The sequence below is a fragment of the Pelodiscus sinensis genome, chromosome 2 (genome assembly GCF_052426305.1).
Source record: "Pelodiscus sinensis isolate ZL-2025 chromosome 2, ASM5242630v1, whole genome shotgun sequence".
Classification (NCBI taxonomy): Eukaryota; Metazoa; Chordata; order Testudines; family Trionychidae; genus Pelodiscus; species Pelodiscus sinensis.
In genome coordinates, this window is record NC_143053.1 from 230,877,302 (window position 1) to 230,897,637 (window position 20,336).

A 20,336-nucleotide genomic window follows, 5' to 3' on the forward strand; every position below is an offset into this window, starting at 1 on the left:
GTTATAGGCAGTTTGAGGGACAGATGCCTGTGTAGGATCTCACCTAGCATAAGGAGCACTGGTTGGGAGGCTGAATCAGTTACTGTTACTGAAGTGCTCTGAGATGCTTGTGTGAAAGCTATTAAAGCAGAAAATAGTCCAGTGTATTCATTATTAGTGTTATTTATTTACTATAGACTGCGTGAATCTGGTGATGTAAGGTGGTGGACTAATATCCCCAGCTGTCTTACAATCCCGGAATGTGAGCGGTATTTGCTGAGTGCAGGCATGCACTGTACAAGTTTCCTCAAATAGCTCTAGGAGAGCATTTCACTCTAACCTGCAACTCTTGCTATCTCATCCTTTCATTGTTATAGCAAAGGTGCAGCAGCAGCATCTCTCGGGAACTAAAATGCCGCCATCCAACTCATTTTTCTTTCAGAGCCAACTGGGATTTGAACCTACTTCTCACGGCACCATTTATCCCAAATAACTACTCTTGGGCTGTGTCTAGACTAGAAAGTTTTTCCGCAAAATCATCTGATTTTGCGGAAAAACTTGCCAGCTGTCTACACTGGCCGCTTGAATTTCCAGAAAAGCACTGACGATCTCATGTAAGATCATCAGTGCTTTTCCGGAAATACTATGCTGCTCCCATTTGGGCAAAAGTCTTTTTCTGAAAGACTTTTGCGCAAAAGGGCCAGTGTAAATAGCACAGTAGTGTTTTCCGGAAAAAATCCCCAATCGCGAAAATGGCGATCGGGGCTTTTTTGCGGAAAACCGCGTCTAGATTGGCCACGGATGCTTTTCCGCAAAAAGTGCTTTTGCGGAAAAGCATCCTGCCAATCTAGACGTGCTTTTCCGAAAATGCTTTTAACGGAAAACTTTTCTGTTAAAAGCATTTGTGGAAAATCATGCCAGTCTAGACGTAGCCAAGGGGTTAATGTATTTCCTCTTGTTTGAGAATACACAAATTGGTAACAATCAGCAGAAGTGACCTAGAGACACAAAACTTAGGTGAGAGTTCTCAGTACTTATTTAATGCCTCTCTCATTCAAAGTCCTTTTCAGATCAGGAGGTGAAGCTAGGTGGTATGATGAGAGAATGGGTGTTTTACCACTTTAGAGAGATTAAGGCCCCTCCGGAAAATTCAGAACCAGATGCAGGTCTCAATTCTGAACCTCCCTTAAGTTTGGGCCCATTTCTAAAATGTAATGTGTAAATTGCCAGAGATTTACATACGGAAAATGTAAGGAATAGAATATATACAGGGCTCTAATCACATAAAAAACACGAAGTGGTGTCTGGCCTTTTGCAACAGAAACAATATTCCCTTCTACTTAATAGTGCAGTGCCTTGGCAGTGTGTTCCCATTCTCTCTGAGGCTCTCCCTTTCTATTATTTTGCAGGTATTGGAACTTGTCTGTTTATGCTCTTGGCATTTTCCACCTGCAGGGAAGAAAGTGCCTCCTGTTGTTAAATCTCTGATGTAGTATAATGTTAAGCTTTGCACTGTGCTGAGCTCTGCTGTACAGAGATAACTGAGTACAGTGCCCAAAAGGAGCCACAGGAGCCTAAAAACCCCCCCTAAATCTTGTGGTTTCCATCCTTGTGCCCCACACAGATCACAAAGATTTTAAAATGAAAATGTATCTAGAATGTCCAACATCCAGGGCAATCAGCGTGTCCTTGTCAAAGAGCTGCCACAACACATGATGGAGCATAACTTGACGTGCCTCTGTTTGCCCCTCCCCTGCTCCATGTGCTCTCAGAATGTATAGTTCTGAGTAGGGACTTAATTCAGTATCCACTGTAAGTTCGCAATCATCTATGACAGCACTTCACACTAGTGACTATAGTGTTTGTTTACGTACATCCTGGGCAATCTTGTCAATTGAGACAGTTAAAAGGGGTGTATGTCAGTGAAGAAAGGGCTTTATTTACTGTGTATTAAGTTTTGCTGCAATCACTCACATCAGTTATCTATGTACAGGCAGTCCCCCGGTTACGTACAAGATAGGGACTGTAGGTTTGTTCTTAAGTTGAATCTGTATGTAAGTCGGAACTGGCGTCCAGATTCAGCCACTGCTGAAACTGACCGCCAGTTCTGACTTACATACAGATTCAACTTAAGAACCCCAAGTCCCCAAGTCAGCTGCTGCTGAAACTGATCAGCGGCTGATTCCAGGAAGCCCGGGGCAGAGCAACTTTGCCTCGGGCTTCCTGTAGTCAGCGCTGGTCAGTTTCAGCAGCGGCTGACTTGGGGACGCCTGGGGCAGAACAGCTGGGGTGCTCCTGGGTTGCTCCAGTAGCGCCGCTCCTCAGCGCTACTAGACCAACCCAGCAGCACCCCAGCTGCTCTGCCCCAGGCGTCCTGATTCAGCCGCTGCTGAAACTGACCAGCCGCGGCAGAATCAGGACACCTGGGGCAGAGCAGCTGGGGTGCTGCCGGGTTGGTCCAGTAGTGCCCAGAGCAGCGCTGCGGGACCAACCGGCAGCGCCCCAGCTGCTCTGCCCCAGGGTCCACAACAAAAGCCTGGTCTGCTGGGGGGGGCACACTAGCTGCGCCCCCCCCAGCAGCCCAGGGACACAGGGAGCAAAGCCGCAGCAGTGGGGTGCCGCGTCTCTGAGGCTTTGCTCTGGCGGGGGACCGCCGCGGCTGCGGCTTTGCTCGCAGTGCCCCTGGTCTGCTGGAGACGGTCCCCAGCAGACCAGGGACAACGCGAGCAAACCCGCCGCGGCTGTGGCTTTGCTCCTGATGCCCCTGGTCTGCTAGAGACGGTCCCCAGCAGACCAGGGGCACCGGGAGCCGCTTTTCTCGCCCCGGAGGTCGAGGTGGCGGGACCGCTGCCTGCGAGCTCCGGGGCGAGAGAGCCCCGTTCGTAAGTGCGGATCCGACATAAGTCGGATCCGCGTAAGTCGGGGACTGCCTGTACTTCAGTGCAAAGTAGACATTAAATGAAATACCCTTGTCAACTCTGCATCTTGAAGAAACACAAATAGCCTCCTCCCTCTTCTTTATTCCATATTGAAGATCTTTCACTCTTGTGCTCTCTCTTTTTCTCACACACACACACTGTTTTTCACATGTTGAAACAGTCTACTTTTAACTCACATAATGCACTCTTACTTTGGTAGGAACCACCTTTAAGTATGAATCAAGACAAAGTTATGTCCTCAAAGCCATTCATAGTTTACCACATCTCATTTTGTAAAAGGTCTGAGATCTCTTTCTTGATATTGAGATCATGCCAAGCAGCTGCCCCAATCACAATGCAGAGTGTCATGTAATCGCTAAATAAATTTATTGCAAGTTTTTCTCTGGGTGTTATTGTTGTCCCAGAAATGTAATATTTCAAAGACTACCATTAAGAATTGTTTTGGTCTATAGTAAATTATTTCTGAAGATATACAGCGCTAACAGCATGGGTACTTTTTTTTTCCTTGGAATTGATAAGCATTAATTCTTACAAACTTTTCACAAATTTGGGTGAAAATACAAACATCTATATCAAAGTTTTTTTTAAACTAAATTTTATTAAATAAAATTCTACAAGAGAGGCATCTTCTAGTATTGGCCTCTCACAGGTACAGAACATCCGGACTGAGTTGTAGTTTGAAGTGTTCACGTTGACTTCGGTAGCCATGTGTAGAACATGAAGGACCAAGAGGCAGATGACTAAAGGGGAAGCAACTCAAAAAATGGCCTGATTTCAAAGATTCTGAATACTCACAGCAGAACTCACTGAAATCAAATTAAGTTCTGTGCGCTCTGTTCCTTGTATAAAAAGGCCTTGATTCACTATAGTATTTTAGGAACCTAAAGCCCACTTTAGGAGCCTAGATCTGGTTTTAGGTTCCTAAGTCTCAGTTTGAGGCTCCACTGTGATTCACAAAACTCCCGTTGAAATATGTAGGCACCTAAACTCTCACTTGGTGCCTAAATTTCTGCAGCAAAAAGCTCCCTAAGCACCTCTGTTTTTGTAAAAATGGCACAAGCACCTGATTCTAAAGAGAGTCCCAAGTTGTGAATTGCTAGCAGAGATAGGCACCTCCCCCCCCCCTCCCCCCCCAGCCTGCCTCTGTGAGAGAGGTGGAGTTTAGCAAACACCACTGTGATTGCTAACTCCCATGATTTACTTAGTCAACTACCTGCTTAGCATATTGGGGGTTTGTTTTGGTTTGTTTGTTTTTTAATTTCTGTCCTATCTTCCTCAGACATCACTATTTTGATATGAACTAACAGTGACAAAACCTCTCTCAACATATGTTTGGGATAGAAAACTGGCTCTTCACTTTTAAATGATAGAAGAGTCCAAGAAGGAAAGGATTTGGGATTATGAACCATCACCTATAATTCTGCCTCTTCTTCCTCCTCTTCTAGGCCATTTGGGTTTAGTCATTATGGCTAAGCAATGGAAAGACTATTGCTTCTGTGTATTTTGATTTTGTCCTTGTGTTGTTTGAGTTCTTTCTTGTTAATTACATTAAGCCAGATTTCCACGGAAACTACAATACTCATGTCATCAGCCTGCAATCTGTCAAGTCCCTCTAAAACCTTCAATTGCATCTGTAAACTTAATGTTTTTCTGTACAATGCCTTGTGCATAAAATGCATGCTCACTGAACCAAAACCCTTGTCCTGAGGGCAGATCCTAACATATTTAGGACAGTTTTCAACTAAATGAAGAGGTTCATCCTCTGGAGAGTTCCAGTGAGTGCTATTGAGGAGGTGGCGTATCAATCAACCTTTTCATGTAATCACCCGCGAGGCTTATGATGGCTGCAGAAGCATTTTTTAATTTGCACAATTTATGGTAACACTGCATTAGATATGGCAAAAATTGTACTAAGATTAATATATTGTGCTGAACATCTAAACCTCAGTAGTTCTCATCCTTTTCAGTTTATTTTCATTGACAGAGCAACTGGAAAAACCTTTTATCATACTGTTCTCTGAATTACTGGAAGCCATCTGCAGCAACATGGATACAATGTTCCACAGTTTAATTTCAGATGTAGAATCAATACTTCACTGTCTCAATCCACTAGGTAGAAACGCATTTTCCAGGTATGGGATCTTGTAACCATTATCCAGCCATTCCTCATGTTCAACCAACCATCCTGCATAACTGTCAATTTTTTTTTAGGTTCTTCCTTTAATTTTTTGCTCTGTCTTTACTTGTCATGTTGTAGTGCACTTGTAGGTTTAAATCTGTCCAGAAGAGTTTATCCAGGGAGAAGAACTTCAGTTATTTCTTTAAATTGCTATTTTGTGTTACATTATCTGAACACTTCATTATTGCTACAGAAGATGCTTGGAACTTTTCAAGTTCAAATCTTTGCCTTTCAGTTCTTTGTATTGCATAGTTTCCATACCAAGAACATGTTAAGAAAAGCTGATTGAAAATCATGGAGGTCATGCAACTCCCATATGTGATTCATGGGGTTTCTGGAAGTGCTCGGCACTGCAGAGAATTTGGCCACTCATATTTAGGTTCTTAATCTTAGGTATGAAAATTCTGGCCACGGTGTTTAAAATTAGGAATCCAAACAATAAATATTAGAACCCATTTCTGAAAATGAGACTTCAGCCTCTGCTTCATTTTCCCAGTAATAGTTGCCTAAGGAACCATGCTGACAAATTCAGTAGTAGTATGGCGCACTATGCATATGCAAAGCTGGATACGTGCTGATTTGTTACTTATTAACTGAAAATACTATGTAATCATTCCTGTCAAACTGAGACTAAATCATCCAAATGCAAACCATATATGTCTGTCTTGCTTGGTGCTATAAACTGTCTACACCAGCCCATGGTTACTTCAATTGCGTAAGTTATTACATATCTTTTGTCAATCAGATAAGTAAATACTTTGAACAGCTCCTGAACTCTATATAACAAGCTACACCTGTTCCAGCAAAGCATATTGCCTGACCAATTCTGAACTATAAGTTGAACTATAAGCCCTGACTTAGATATGGCAAAAATTGTACTAAGATTAATATATTGTGCTGAATTTCTAGACCTTAGTAGTTGTCATCCTAAAGTTAATGGTGTAACTTGGAGCAGTATTTGGCTCATTGTGGGCTTTTTAAAATTCCTAACCGTTTTAGAACTAATAAGATGAGCAAGCCAATTAAAAATGTTCACAACAGAACCACTTTCCTTCAGTTCCAAGTAGTATATTGCTGTGAGTCAAATCTTCATAATCCTCTTATCGCGAATTAATTGTGGTGTTGAGGGGTTGGGAGCTCTACAGTATTAGAGAAGGACAGAATCCCTGCTTGAGCTATTACAACCTCAGTGTTCAGACTCCAGTGAGGGCTCTGATACCACAGCATGAAGAGCAGCATAAGCAGGAAGAGGAGCATAGGAATTAATAGAGGGCTTGGCCAGTGAATCCATATAGCTTCAGATCTGCTGCATAACTGGGCACCAGTTCCACTTTGCATTCTACATGTCCAGGCAGGAAGGGTGGATTTGTTTCTGTGAACTCAAGGAGTGCAGTTATGAATTTCATTGCCTGCCAGTTTTAGTGATAGGCCATTCTGGTTTTGGAAATGCATCAGTTAAAGAGGCTGATATAAGCTGTGCGTCTGCAGCATTCAGTCTAGTATTAGTTTAGGGTGGCACTTTATGAAATATTTCTTTATATTTCCTATGACTATTTTACTTTTGTTTCCTTCAGGATGCAATGAATTAAACCAGTTCACTTCCTTACACAAAAGGGATCATATTACAAGCAGGAATGCTTCAGAGCCTTTTCAACAGTAACTTGTTTTGGAACTGAGTGAGTGGGGAGGAGGGGAAATGGGAAGACCACCAAGACTCAATGTATGAGCAATGCTCTTCCATTCTTTCAGTGAGATTTTTCAGGCTGCCCAGACTTATAGGGGTTGAGTCTGCTCCCACTGAAATCAATTGCAAAATTTTCATTGACTTTAATGATGCAGCACTAAGTCCCAAGATGTTAATTTAAGACCTGATCTGAGCATACTACTGGGCACAGAACTTTCTAACTGACTAGTCCCATTGTCTTCAGGGGAGATTGTCACATCACTAAAGCTATGTCTACATTACGCCTTATAAAGGTGAGGCTGTGCCACTGCAGCCAGGCCGTGGTAAGGTGCACAGTGTAGCTACTGTTGGAAGGAGAGAGCTCTCCCAGCAACAAAATAAAAACCATCCCCAATGAAGGGCGGTAGCTTGATCACCAGGAGAGCATGTCCTGATGATGAAGCACTGTCCACAATAGTGCTTTTCGATGTTAAAACTTTTGTAATTTATGGGGTGGGTTTTTTCCCCTCCCTGAACAACAAAAGTCTGAACAACTCCCTTAACAACAAAAATGCAGCACAGACAAAGCTTGGTAGGAAGCGTTTGTAAGATCAGATGCAGAGTACAGAGTGAACCTCTCTAGTTTGGGGACCTGACCAGTGCTGAACCAGAGAATTTGTCAGACCCAGAGGGTGCGTTTAGACTGGCATGGTTTTGCACAAAAGCGTCTGCTTTTGCACAAAATCTTGCCGCCTGTCTACACTGGCCGCGAGTATTTGCGCAAGAACACTGACTTTGTAATGTACAAAATCAGTAGTTCTTGCGCAAATACTCCGATGCTCCCACTCGGGATAAGCCCGCTTGCGCAAGTATTCTTGCGCAAGAGGGCCAGTGTAGACAGCCACGTTAATTTCTTGCACAAGAAAGCATGATGGCTAAAGTGGCCATCGGCGCTTTCTTGCGCGAGAGAGCATCTACACTGGCACAGATGCTTTTGCGCAAAAGCAAATCTTTTGCGCAAAGGCACATGCCAGTATAGATGCTCTCTTGTGCAAATACTTTTAACGGAAAAACTTTTCCATTAAAAGTATTTGCGCAAAATCATGCCAGTCTAGACGCAGCCAGGGAGTTCAATATTGTCTAGCAGCATTACTAACATTTCCACTGCTTACTGCTCTCCTAGAAGACATTTAGGGGTAAATTAGAGCTAAATAACTGCACAGAACATTGAGAGCCAGGACTAGTGGCTGTAAACAAACTTTATGGGATCATGGGAAACTTTGCCATACCCATGATAAGTGGACAGCGGTCTAACTAAATCATGCTGGATCACGGATGTTTCCAGACCTTAGAATCATAGGGCTGGAAGAGACCTCAGGAGGTCATCAAGTTCAGCCCACTGCCCAAAGCAGGACCAATCCCAACTAAATCATCCCATCCAGGGTTTTGTCAAGCTGAAACTTAAAAACTTCTAGGGATGGAGATTCCAACACCTCCCTACGTAACCCATTCCAGTACTTCACCACCCTCCTGGTTAAATAGTTTTTCCTAATATCCAACCTAGACCTCCCCCACTGTAATTTGAGACCATTGCTCCTGGTTCTGCCGTCTGTCACTACTGAGAACAGCCTCTCTTCATTCTCTTTGGAATCTCCCTTCAGGAAGTTGAAGGCTGCTATCAAATCCCATCTCACTCTTCTCTTCTGTAGACTAAATGAGCCCTCATCCTTCAGCCTCTCCTCATAAGTCATGTGCTCAGGTCCCCTAATCATTTTGGTTGCCCTCCACTGGACCTTCTCCAATGTTCCACATTCTTTCTGTAGTGCCAGACTCTCTGTACTCAGATATAAGGTCCTAACTCAACAGATCCCGTAAGATCGTTTAACTTTGTCAGAGATTTAAAAACTTGCTTAAAGTTAAGCTGGTGCGTAAGTGATTGGCTGAACTGAGTCCTCGGTAAAAAGATTTGAAATCTTTATTTTTGTTGGTAGACAAAAGCCTCCTGGTAAACACTAGTCTCTGGAAGTTGATTTTTTTTTTAAATCATTGTGGACACAGATTCATTTACTAAGTGCCAGCCATATAGATGGTGCTGTTCACATGTAAAAGAAGACAGAGGGACCCTAGAATTAGGTACCTAAATTCTGAATTTAGGCACCTAAGTCTGGCTCCACTGTGATCCACAAAAGTCCAGTTGAACCCCATAGGACCCTACACTCATGCGGTGTCTACATTTTTTTTTCCAGAATAAAAGCTCCCTAGACATCTGCTTTCCTATGTCTGGGCATATGCAATCCTGCCTCACTAGCCATCTGGACACTTGTTTCCTGCCTAAGCCCCAGGATGACCCAGGGATCAGGGAAAGATAAGCATTCACCTGCCTAAGTCACATGCAGAGCCCAATCTGCAGGTCCACCTCTCAGCATGCCTACCAGAAAGGCTCCCATTCAAAATTGAGGAGGTGGGGGGTAGTACTAGTGCCTGTGCCCAACTTACAACTTTTATTTAGCTCAGTGGTTAGAGACCCAGGTTCAAGTCTCACCTCTGCTAGTGAGGGAGAAAGGATTTAAACAGGGGTTTCCTATCCCTCAGGAAAGGTCTTCAACAGTGGTGAAAGTAACTTAAAATTTCTTACAGAAACTGTCCTATTGCAAGCCGGGTCCCTGACACTTCTTTAAACAGCTCCCTGCTGGTTTCTGCCACAGCTCAGCCAGCTCTTGCCGGAGCCGCACACCAGGGCACACGCACTTACTTTCACCTCTGGTCTTCAACTGCAGTTATGTCATATTCTGATGTGGGGCTCTCTCAGTCTCTCCTATTGAAGCTGTTGTACTCTGGATCAATAATGGAAAAGTGGCTGGAGCAACAGGAATGAACCTAGGGTCTTTGACTTCACAGATGGATGCCTTAGCCACTGGACTACAGAGTCATTTTGGGGCTTTCTCTCTCTGGCCCAATGCCTATTCCACTGTGGATAAATACTTAGAATCACTGGGCTGGCAAGAGAATGACTCTGTAGCCCAGCGGTTCGGGCACTGTGATGCGTCAGGGTTGTCATGCCCGTGTTACCATCTGCCCTTACCATGCGGAAGCCTGTCTATATGGGTATGTCTACACAGCAGCGTTATTTCGGAATAACTGATGTTATTACGAAACAACAAAATGTGTGTCTACACCGCAAACCATTATTTCAAAATAGTGTCGAGCTGGAAGACTTCTTACTCCGACTCCAGTAATCCTCATTTCACGAGGAGTAAGGGAAGTCGAAGTAAGAGTGTTCTTCCTTCAACTGCTTGTGGTGTAGATGGTGCCAAAAGCCGAAGTAAGACATTTTGACTTCAGCCAATGCAATTGACGTAGCTGAAGTTGTGTATCTTAATTCGACTTTTTCCCTGCAGTGTAGACGTGCCCTATGGCTGCCAGGAGTCCGCTCCCTAACTCCATTAGCCACAGTCAACATAAACACACTCTTCTCAGCCTGCACAGGCTCCACTTTCCCTCTGCATGTACCTTCGGCCCTCTGAGCATCTGACTGGAGGGTCCTGCCCCTGCTCCACTGGATGCTCTCAGTAGTCAGAGTCACTGCTTCCAGAGAAGCAGGACACCCAGCTTATCAGTTTTCCCTCAGACCAGTGGTCTATTCAACACATAGTATTTAGATAAACTTATACACCCCCCCCCCATCGGGGTGTTCTATCTCTACTTTACCCTAAGGGCCAGACCCTACTCTACCCTTTCCCCAAAGACCCTGCCTTTGCTTTGCCCCTTCTCTGTCCCCTCCCCCAAGACCTCACCTTCTCTCTACCTCTTCTCTCACACACCCCAAGACCTCTACCCACAGACCAGACTCTGCCCTTCCCAACCTGTTAGGCAGCAGTCCCTTACCATCAGCTGCTGACCAGGGAACAGTTGTCGATGGTGAGTTTACAGTCAAAACAAGCAAAAGTTTAATTAATAAAGAGAAGAGATTCAAATGACAGCAAGTGGAAGTGTAGGTACAAAGGGGTACATATGAAATAAAATCATCACACACATTCAATAACTTAGATTTATTTAAATAGAGATTTTCACATCTCAAGCCTTGTCTAGATTGCTGTGGGCCATTCACTTAAGTTATGTAATTTCAACAACGTCAATAATGTTGCAGAAGCCGATGTCCTTAGGTTTTCATACTGCGGTATCTTTGCCATGGTCAGTAGACAGCTGACTCTCTTCTGTCAACTACTCTTACTCTTCCCATTTTAGTGGCATACCAGAGTCACTGGGAGAGCGCTGAGTGATCAATTTATTGTGTATATACTAGATGTGATAAATCGACACCCACTGGACCCTCTGGATCAACTGGCAGTGAGTGAAGGCATGCCCTTATAAAGCAAAGCTTACCCTAAAATCCTTGCAAGGTTTTCAGCTAGGCTTGGCTGTGATCCTTTTCTCATGAGACAAAACCCACTTCCATTTGTCCCTTATATGAAGGATACTGCAACCCCAGAGATATCAAAACAGTCCTTTGATCTTTAGTCATAAACAGACACCCTCCTGCTGTGTGTTTCTTCCTGTAGATTTCACAGGCTCATGAGTTTTGCATTCTTGATTAGCTGGTGGCTCAGTATGCAAATAGACTTACATTGTGAGACAGACAATACATAAAGATCAGAGAGATAAGCATCTACTACTACATGCTTGACCAAAGGCATGTCGCCTCTTGGTGACCTGCCTTTAATTAAGCCTCTAAAGTCATAATTTCCAGTACAGCTCCATAGTTTCTTAAATATTATCCATATTTCACAATGATCAGTGGATTACTGACTCGCAGGAGGGACCTTATAGGCCACTCTGTGATGAAATATTGTGCACATATTTGAAACAAGGATCCCTGTAAAATTCTGTGCACCCCTTGTGCCCTCTGCCAGTTGACATAAAAAGGGGACACACCCCCGGGAAAAGGGAGATGCTCATTCACCCTGTCCCAGCCGCTCTTCATTATTTATCTAAAGCACAAAAGCGTCAAGAGGAGAAACTGAGGGAGCCCCACATCAAATATCCCATAGCTAGGTGGCTAGACTGGTCTCCTGAGGAGTGAGAAACCCTTTTTTTCTTCTTCTGTCGAGGGGAGTGGTAATGGAATTGGACCTGGGTCTTCGCCTAACGGTGTGTGTGGAATGAGACACGTGACGCCTAAACCACCTGACTGCAAACAACTGGTTCCCATTCGCAGAGTGCTAAGCAGTGTGAGGTGTCTTTCAGCACTGCTCAGCCTAAGTTCCTTTGTGGATCTCACACAGAGCCTATGAAACATCAATGGGACAATCTAATTCAAACACAGACTGTGCAGAATAGGTATATCTGATCAATACAACAAACTGGGATCTCTTTTGATTATTTGTTCATGGCTACACCTATCTATATGTACCTGTATCTCTCTCTCTCACTCTGTGTACGTGTGTATAATGATTTTTAGGCAGAAGGAAAGGGAGGAAGTGCTGTGTTTTTAATGATAACATAGAGGAAAGCGCAAAGGTGAGAGCAGGAGAAAGGTACAAACGGTGTGTAGGCGGAATTAAAATGCAAGTACTATTTTTGAAGTGCTTAATGGATGGTAATAAAGCCTATGAAAGTGTTCCTTCCATTCAGCAACATTTCTATGTGCATACATCAGTCTCATACATCAATGGAATGTTTTCTAATGTAAAAAGGAATATGCAGTAAAAGTGCAATTACTGTACAGTGCAGTCAGCGAACGTGCATACAAAAACAGGGTCACGTTTGCAGAAGAAAGGTTCATATTCCATGCTCAATTAATCCAGATGAACCTACACATGCCCTAATTACTACAATTGTCCTGGGTTATTTGCCTACCATAAAAATCAGTTGCCTGAACAGCTAGCTCTTTGCATGTGGAATCACTCAATTTGCCCATAGAATCAGTGCACAGGCATATAGCTATAGCGATGCACAGCGCAAGGAGCTCTCTCTTGAACACGTGGCTCAAAAATGTATAATTCTGAGCAAGGGGCTGAATTCCTTTCTCCAGTCTGGCTCACTTCAGCCTGCTCCGGTGGCATAAAGGAACCCAAAAGGCCCTGGGATCTCCCAATCTGGGGATTCCTCTACTGTAGTATAAACCACCTCCTCATGGGTGAACACAGGGCTGGGGGAGGCAAGCCCCCAGGCCTGCCCCTTCTGCCCAACACTCCACTCCCCCATAGAAGCCAAGCCCCCCACCAAAGGGGCAAGCCTTCAGCCCCCCCACAGGAGCCTCCCTGGCTCCGGAGCACCACTGGGAGGACAGGTGGCCCCAATCTCCCCACCTGCTGGAAGCCATGCTGAAGCAGTAGGCATTCTGGGTGCAGAGTGTGGGAGGGGCTATGCCTGGCAGTTTGGAAAGGCATTGCCTTCCTCTGCCTTTTATACCCACCACCTAAGCACCTTCTGCATCACCACTCACTCCAGCCTTCACAGTCAGGGCTGAATTTAGGCCCATGATTCCTTTCAGTGGAGGTTAAACCCAAACCTCTTGAGGCTTTTCACTGAGTTTATTTTATTGAAAAAGTTTGGCTAATTATGGATACTGTGGAGACAAATGTGCTATTAATCAAATTCTAAAATAATGGTTAAAGTAACCAAGTGGAGACAGCTTTCCCTTATGCTCTGTGAATTTTATCTTATATTTATTGATTTTTTTTTTTTTCCTCTCCTGAAGCTTTCACTGATTTTTGGTTCCTTAGTGATTTTTTTTTTCTTGTGTCTGATTTTTCTGTAAAAGACTCATGGAGTTTGAGAGGAGTATTGTTACATGGAATGGATTTGATGCCCCTTCCATCACACTTATCATGTGCTCCTGGTTTCTAACATCACAAAAGATTTCTTCAAGCTCTCATTATCTTGTTTCATACTTTAATAGAAAAGCTAAAAAGTTTTTGGCAAATGGCCTTATCACATTTAATAGACTATTCTTTTAAGCCCATGAAATACACACTTTAAGACAAAGGCATGGAAAAATAACATGACATTTGTACTAGTTTGCTGCCAGGTCACATTAAAAAGTTCAGGAAGTATACAAACCAGTTAATTCAGTGTGCCTTCTATGGCCGCATGCCTCCATATGCACAGAGTACTTCTTTACCTTCACGTACACATCAAAAGGGTTAGAGGTTGAATTTGTTAATACCACTCCTATTTTTATTAGATATCTACATATTTTGAGCAAGTGCCCCACTATTTACAAAGGGTGGAACTCAGTGAAGTCATGGAAGAGCCCCCAAAGCAGAAGAAATACAGCAATTCACTGCTCTGGGGGTGGTCAGCTCCCCAGCTTTTTATCATTATACTTTTGTTTATATTAGAGGCCCTAATTAAAGATTGGGATCCCCTTGTGCTAAATGCAGGACAGAGACAGCCTGCCAGACACTCCCTATCCCAAAGAGTTTACAAATCTAAATAAACAGGCAAAGGGTGGAAGAGAAAATGGACACACAGAGAGGTGAACTTACTCACCCAAGCTCCCATAGCAGACCACTGGCAGCACAGGAGCTTAGATCTCCTGTGTCCTAGTCCAGCACCCTATGTTGCCTCTGTAGGGGCAAGTGAGGGGTGCAGGAAGCTTTAGACTGACCTGGGGCATGACCCTGGGTCTGCAATGCTCATGTCTGCATGAGGTTCTCAAATAGCTGCCATTGATAGGCAGCTGCAGTAGGGTTTCCAGGCATCTGTTTTTTTTTTTTTTTACCAGAATACCCAGTCACAAAGGGTCCCCCATCCATTTAAAATGCAGCCAGGCTAAGGCAGGCTCCCTGCCTGCCCTGTATGTGCATGGTTCCCAGAAGCAGCAGTATGCCCCTAGGCACAGGGAGGCTCTGTGTGCTGCCTCTGCCTCAAGCACTGGCTCTGAAGCACTCATTGGCTGAGAAACATGGCCAATGGGAATTGCAGGAGTGGAGCCTGCAGGTGATGACAGTACTAGGAGTTGCCCTGGTCGCCCTCAGATCCTTGGAACCACCTGAGGTAAGTGCTGCTTGGCCAGAACCCCCTCCCACACCCTAACTTCTTCCTGGAGCCTGCACCCCTTCCTGCATCCCAATCCTCTTATCCCCAAGGCCACACCAGACCCTGAGCCATTACCCTAACCCTCTGCCCTAGCCCAGTGAAAATGGGAGAGTAGAGGACATGGAGTGATGGAGGGAAGTGGGGCTCGGAGAAAGGGCAGGGTGGGGTCTTGGGGAAGAGGTGCAGCAGAGGGCAGGGCAGAGGTGTTCATTTTTCTGCAATGAGAAAGCTGACAACCTTATGCTGCGGTGATCCATGCTTTGCATGCAGTCAGTAGCGTGAAACCCTTCCAAGGCTCATTGATTCAGGCCAAGCTTAGTGCAAAGATGGCTCCATAGGAGCTGTGGTGTCAGAAGCCTCCTCCCCTTTTTTCAGCCCTCTCCCATTTGCAGGGTAGTAGTTGAACCTGAAGCTGCAACAGCTGGAGCTGCTCCATTGGAGACACTGGACAGTCATTCCATACAATGGTGTATCCCTGTCCCCATTTCTCTTCCTACCTGATCTGCCAAATCCACTCCAGGTGTAGGGCCTGCTGCCATGGAGCTGGGTTCCATTTCACACCGGGAGCAGAGTCACTGACTTCTGCCACACCCCTTGCTGTGACCTTCCTACAACAGCTGGCCCTCTGGCAGTCAGAATCCCATCCTAAACCAGGGACCATGGCACAATGCCTGCTCTGACAGACCTCAGTAGGATTATCCAGACTGGTTGTGGGGTTGAGTGTGGCAAGAGTGGGCTCAGTGGCTTCTAAGGCAGAGCTAAATGGCTTTGACTGAGTATGCCTCAGGTGTCAGGTCTCCAATGTGAATGCGTATTATATTTTAGCAGTCCAGCAAGAACTAATTCAAGGGTGCAGTTACTATAGAAAACTGCAGTTACTGAAGAAAATGGTGGTCTCTAAGGAGTCATTGAAATCTCATTCTGCACATTTTCCTTTGCTTGTATATTTATTTTGCCATCACTTTCCTCTTATGTCCTAAATCAGCTGTAGACAAGAGACATGTGAGGAGGGGAGAAAGGAGGATGAGAGGAAACGGCTGTGTGATACAGTAGGGCATTTTTTGTGAGTGTGTTCCACCATTTGTTTAACTGAGGGAATGTATCCAATGACAGTTACTACTATTTAAGGGAATAGCTTCCTATGAAAAATCCTGTGGTTTCAATGTGATCCTTTTATAGGCATAAAGAGATTTTTTTCCACATTTATCTCTTTCATTTTGTTTTTCACTGAAACCTGGCCACTCAAACAGTTCCCGAATTTGCAGTGGAATTGGACACTCTGCTCCTGTTATTGCTATTAGAGATGAAATGTCCCACCCGTTTACCAACATAAGCCACAGGGACACACTCTGGATCAAGCTGAATCAATAGTTCTCCTAAATTTTACCGCAATGTAAGAGTAGAACTTGCCATATTTATCCTGATGAGTTTTGAACTGGAAATAGCTCATCACATATAGCATATTATTCTGTTAATTAAATTATGGCAAAATCTGCTACAAAACAAAAATTTCTAATGGAGGGCTGATTTTCTGTTCCTTTACAAATGTCAGTAATATTGGCTAGTGTTATTTCCATGATCTGGGATAAAGTTAACTTATAGCTAACCCTGTATATACTAACACAGTTTTTTAGAGTGATTCATCTCTGATGTCTTCCATCTGAGTTTAAGAGGCTAATGACTCCCTTACACCAGTTTTAGCTCTATTAACTTCCAAGTGGCCATTTCTGATTAACACCAATGTAAATTGGAGGAGTATCAGGCCATAAGTGTTTGGCCAAAGTTCTGGGAATAACATGAACTTTACATAGTTTAGAGCTATATCAAGATCAACCAAATTTTTAATTTAGTACAGCATACTACAGAATCATATATGACTCTGATGATAACTGTTCTGCACACAATTACAAAACAAAGATTTGCTGAGTTCCAGTAGCTTCCCTGTGCCAGATGAGTATTATCTCATCACATACATATGCTGTGCAAAGATGCTAGTGCTAGTATTTTCCATCCCTACTGTGGAGGCATGCCTGGTACCGCCAGTTTGTGCTGACGTAAATAATAACCTGTCCAAGCATCCCCCAAATCAAGTGCTTGAGGGAGGGACCAACAAAATGTTTAAAAGGAAACACCATTTAAGTGTATTCACTGATTTGGCTCTCTAATTATATAACTTTATCTGGAGTAAGACCTGGGAGGTAGAAAATCATATACAGGCCAATTACACCATTATTTGATTGCAGATTCCTTTCTTTTATTGTGGTAATTTATATGAAATTATTGATCTTTGTTTCTTATTTTCAGTGAAAATCTCTGAACTGCTGGGCTGTTTTCCTCTGGAGACTAAAAGCTTAATTTACTCCTCATTAGTAAAGCTATTAACTTCAATGAAGAAGCTCCTGGTTTACTCCCTTGTATTCCAGTTTACACCTGGATTTCAGTTCTGACTCAGGGTTACAGGTGAAAAGATTTGAATGGTCTCAACCTAAGCTTTAATCAGCATTTAATTCTCCCTGTTATGATTGAGAGATGCCTAAGATTGACACAGCAGTCTTACTAGGCTAGCTGCTTCTGAATGCTTCCTCTAGGTTAGAGGTTGCTCTGCAGGTGGCTTATTATCACACTCTTTTTCTTCACCAGGCTTCTTATCTAATCTTCACACAGGCATTGTTGAATCCAATGACCACAGTTCAAAAATAAATGGAAAGTCTTCTCTCTCACAGTCCCAAACTCCCCTGGTCTTTCAGGGTCCTTCCTGCCTCACCAGGTTACTACCAGCCTTTCCTAGCTAAAGCAACTCCCTTAGTCTCAGAGTTTTCCCTGATGGACCCTTTCTCATACCCTGCAGTTTTTCTATGCATCCTTCTCTTCCTATTGCTCTTTATGTGAGAATCAGCTCTTCCATACCCAGGTAATTCTACTAATTAATCCCAGGTGTTTGAGGCAGGCCAGCAGGATGGGGATGGCCAACTCAAGTCTCATGGCCTTAAAATGGGGGGGACGGAGAGCTCACTGGTTTGAGCATTGGCCTGCTAAACCCAGTGGCTGTGTCTACATTGGCCCCTATTCCGTAATAGGGATGCTAATGTAGCACTTTGGAATAGGCAAATCCGCGGGGGATTTAAATATCCCCCGCGGCATTTGCATTAACATGGCTGCCGCTTTTTTCCGGTTTGTAGATAAGCCGGAGAAAAGCGCCAGTCTGGACGCGATCCTCCGGAAAATAAGCTCTTTTCCGGAGGATCTCTTATTCCTAATTCAAAGTAGGAATAAGAGATCCTCCGGAAAAAAGCTTATTTTCCGGAGGATCGCGTCCAGACTTGCGCTTTTCTCCGGCTTATCTACAAGCTGGAAAAAGCGGCAGCCGTGTTAATGCAAATGCCGCGGGGGATATTTAAATCCCCCGCGGATTTGCCTATTCCAAAGTGCTACATTAGCATCCCTATTACGGAATAGGGGCCAATGTAGACATAGCCAGTGAGCTCAATCCTTGCAGAGGCCATTTGGGGGCAGAAATTTGGCAGGGATGGTACTTGGTCCTGCTGTGAAGGCAGGGGACTGGACTCAATGACCTTTCAAGGTCCCTTCCAGTTCTAGGAGATAGGTAATCTCCATTAATTTTTTAAAAAAAGGCAGGCTGCCCCCCCTCCCCACCCTCACAAGCAGGAAGTTTTGGACTAGGACTGGGTATATTGCTAGAAGTGGGATTCAGAACGGAACAGTGTCTGCCTACATAGGGACAAATTCAGTGGTTGTGTTTCACATTTGTATCCATGTAGGGTGACTTGTGCTTATTTCTAACCAATATAGAGCATCAAATTCACACATGTAGAAGTGACTACAATGGAATTATTTACTTTGAATATACCAGTAAGTATTGTAAACAAAACAGCTACCAAAATGTTATGTTTGTATAGCTATAATTACAGGCCTATGTGCCACTAGTATCCAATCTGCCCCTGTTCTCAGAGTACTGCAACTTGGTTAGGAAAACTTGCTCAATGCATAAAGTTTGCATAAAAGGATTCAAGCAAAGCATGAAGTTGCTGATAACTGATGGTTATTTTTTTTACCCTGTAGTACAAAAGGCAAGCAGATTTTTCCTGGCATGAAAGTGAGACAGGCAACTAATATCCCTAAAGATAAGAGTGTTTGTTAGCTTGTGCTGTTAGTGTGAGAACATGCATCAGAAACTCTGTCATTTGTAATTCAGTAAGTACATATTGTGCAAGTGTTTATTTCTCAGAATTTCTGGGTCTGGTTCTCTTGTATACAGCAGTGCACACCAGGAATAACTTTGAAATCAATGGAATCATTGTTTTGATTTGCACCATTCGTAATTTTGTACGGGTTGCAATGATCGTATATTACTAATTCAGTGATGCTGGAGGAGTTACTTCCCAATTAAAACAGAAGATAAAAGATTTTTTAAAACTCCATCTCTTAACTTGCCTGTAGTTAAAGGTAATAATGCACTTGAAAGTAGGCTGTACAATAAGGCCACAGGGGTTATACAGGAAAGATGGAATGAATAATACTAAACAGCACTTAGCATGTTTATTTGTCTCAAATAGCCTTAGAGGTTCTGTCTGTCAAGGGTTCTTCCTAGTGTCAAGCAAGCCTACTGATTTGGGGCTAGATTGTGTGATGTGTTAGAGAAGCAGAGAGGCCAGGGCCACACATCAACAGCAGTCTCCAGGAAGATTTCTGATGTATCCTGCAATGTGAGTCACATTCCTTCTGGGCGACATCCATGATGCACTCACTGTGCCACTCTTAAGGAGGGCGCAGCACACTTCCTTAACAGAGTTGGTGGGACTCAGAAAGGCAGTATGGAAGTAACACTCTTACCATCACTTAGGCACCTAGCACTTGGGGGAATGATTGAAGGGAGTACAGACTACAGTAATTCCTCATTTAACACTATAGATATGTTTCAGAAAATGATTGTGTTAAGTGAAAACATGTTATGTGGGGTCAATTTTCCCATCGAAAATAATGGAAAAGGTGGGGGTTACATTTCAAGTGGTGGTGTCTGTTGTGACTGGAACATAAGGTTAGGGGAGAAAGGGGACTGGGTTACAGCAGGGAGGGGAGATGTTTGGCTCTGGGGAAGCGGAGGACGGGGGGCGGGGATTGTGTTGGGAGTACGCCCCTGTGACGGGTCTGCCAGGACCCGCACTGAGTCCTGCAGCTTCCATATGAGGAGAGATTAATAAAATCAAGACTTTTCTCATCTCACTGATGAGATGACTGAGAGGATATGATAGAGGTCTATAAAATCATGACTGGCACAGAGATGACGTACTTCTTCACACGACTCATGCTCAACGTGTGGAACTCTTTGCCAAAGGGTGTTGTGAAGGCCAAGGCTGTACTGGGGTTTAAAAAAGAACTTTATGAAGGATGGATCCATCAATGGCTACCAGCTAGGATGGGCAGGGATGAAAAATTGTGCTCTGAAGTGCAGGAGCGGCCTGAGGCCGGCTGCAGAAGCTGGCTCCCTAGGTGGGGCAGCGCAATCGCCACCCCC

At 44.0% G+C, this 20,336-nt stretch overlaps 1 protein-coding gene and 1 long non-coding RNA gene across 6 annotated transcripts in view; one reads left to right on the forward strand and one right to left on the reverse strand.

Moving 5' to 3' along the window:
- The window catches only part of LOC142827374 (uncharacterized), a 62,641-nt gene that overhangs the window by 38,850 nt on the left and 3,455 nt on the right, over positions 1-20,336 (reverse strand). The gene's annotated exons all lie outside the window — the stretch shown is intronic.
- JCAD (junctional cadherin 5 associated) overlaps positions 1-20,336 on the forward strand; it is an 86,876-nt gene that overhangs the window by 4,887 nt on the left and 61,653 nt on the right. The window contains exon 1 of one of the 5 annotated variants that reach the window (XM_075922597.2): positions 14,596-14,761. The exons of the other annotated variants lie outside the window; for them this stretch is intronic. The gene's annotated coding sequence lies outside the window, so the exon portion shown is untranslated. Of the gene's footprint in view, positions 1-14,595; positions 14,762-20,336 lie in introns of those variants that run through there. 5 annotated transcript variants of the gene reach the window in all.